Below are 2,220 nucleotides of genomic sequence, written 5' to 3'. Positions count from 1 at the left end.
AGTCCTCTGTCAGATAAAGGGTTTATGAAGATTCTTTCCTAAACAGTAGGAGGTCGCTTTGTTTTGATGACAGTGTCCTATGCTTTGCAGAAGCTTTTCAGTTTCATGAGGTCCCATTGATTGATTGTTGCTCTTAGAGCCTGTGCTGTTGGTGTTCTGTTCAGGAAGTTTTCTCCTGTACCAATGAGTTCTAGGGTATTCCCCACTTTTTTTTCAAGCCGATATTATGTGTCTGGTTTTATGTTGAGGTCTTTGATCCACTTGGACTTCAGTTTTGTGCAGGGTGATAAGTATGGATCTATTTTCATTTTTCTACATGTAGACATCCAGTTGGACCAGCACCATTTGTTGAAGATGCTTTCTTTTTTCCATTGTATGATTTTGGCATCTTTGTCAAAGATCAGGTGTCCATAAGTGTGTGGGTTTATTTCTGGGTCCTCTGTTCAGTTCCATTGATCCACCATTCTGTTTCTATGCCAGTACCATGCAGTTTTTAAAACTGTTGCTCTATAGTACAACTTAAGATCAGGGATGGAGATACCTCCAGAAGTTCTTTTATTGTAGAGGATTCTTTTAGCAATTCTGGGTTTCTTGTTATTCCATAGGAAGTTGAGAATTTTCTTTCCAGGTCTGTAAAGAGTTGTGTTGGTAATTTGATGGGAATTACATTGAATCTGTAGATTGCTTTTGGTAAGATGGCCATTTTTACTATGTTAATCCTGCCAAGCCATGAGAATGGGAGATCTTCCCATCTTCTGATATCTTCTTCTAATTCTTTCTTCAGAGACTTGAAATTTTTTTCATACAAGTCTTTGACTTCCTTGGTTAGGGTTACTCCGCGGTACCTTATGTCATTTGTGACTATTGTGAAGGGTGTTGTTTCCCTAATTTCTTTCTCAGCCCTTGTCTTTTGTATCCAGGAAGGCTACTGATTTTTTTGAGTTAATTTTGTATCCGGCCACTTTGCTGAAGGTGTTTATCAGCTGTAGGAGTTCCCTGGTAGAGTTTACTATCATATCATCTGCAAATCGTGATAATTTGACTTCTTCCTTTCCAATTTGTATCCCCTTGATCTCTTCAACTGTCTTATTGCTCTAGCAAGGACTTCCAGAACTATGTTGAAGAGATATGGAGAGAGTGGGCAGCCTTGTCTTGTCCCTGATTTTAGTGGGATTGCTTTAAGTTTCTCTCCGTTCAGTTTGATGTTGGCTATAGGCTTGCTGTATATCACCTTTACTATGTTTAGATATGTGCCTTGTATCCCTGATCTCTCCAATATTTTAAACATGAATGGATGTTGGATTTTGTCAAATGCTTTTTCAGCATCTAGGGAGATTATCATGTGGTTTTTTCTTTCAATTTGTTAATATGGTGGATCACATTGATGGATTTCCGTATATTGAACCACCCCTGCATACCTGGGATGAAGCCTACTTGGTCATGGTGGATGATATCTTTGATGTGTTCTTGTATTCCATTTGTGAGTATTTTGTTGAGTATTTTTGCATCAATGTTCATAAGGGAGATTGGCCTGAAGTTCTCTTTTTTGGTTGGGTCTTTGTGAGGTTTAGGTACCAAGGTGACTGTGGCTTCATAGAATGAGTTTGGTAATGTTGCTTCTGTTTCTATTTTGTGGAATAGTTTGAAGATAATTGGAGTTAGCTCTGTTAGGTCCATTTGATTCATGACCTCTGTTAGAGATATTGTTTCTTTGTTTAATTTCTGTTTTGTTGACCTGTCCTTTGTTGCGAGTGTGGTGTTGAAGCCTTTCACTCTTAGTGTGTGGGGATCTATATGTGGTTTAAGTTTTATCATTGTTTCTTTCACAAATGTGGGTGCCCTTGTATTTGGGGCATAGATGTTCAGGATTGTGATGTCTTCTTGGTGGAATTTTCCCATGATGAGTATGAAGTGTCCTTCCCCATTTGTTTTGATTAATTTTGGTTGAAAGACTATTTTATCAGATATTAGAATGGCTACTCCTGCTTGCTTCTTGGGTTCATTTGCTTGAAAAGCTGTCTTCCATTCCTTTACCCTCAGGTAATGTCTATCTTTGTGACTTAGGTGTGTTTCTTGTATACAACAGATTGCTTGGTTTTGTTTACGCATCCATTCTGTTAGTCTGTGTCTTTTTATTGGAGAATTAAGTCCATTGATATTGAGAGAGAGTAATGACCAGTGGCTGTTAGATCCTTTGAATTTGATGTTGGCTGTGGTCAT

The sequence above is a fragment of the Meriones unguiculatus genome, chromosome 14, assembly GCF_030254825.1.
Source record: "Meriones unguiculatus strain TT.TT164.6M chromosome 14, Bangor_MerUng_6.1, whole genome shotgun sequence".
Taxonomy (NCBI): Eukaryota; Metazoa; Chordata; class Mammalia; order Rodentia; family Muridae; genus Meriones; species Meriones unguiculatus.
The sequence above is the reverse complement of the archived record's forward strand: the minus strand, read 5'-3'. Positions refer to the sequence as shown.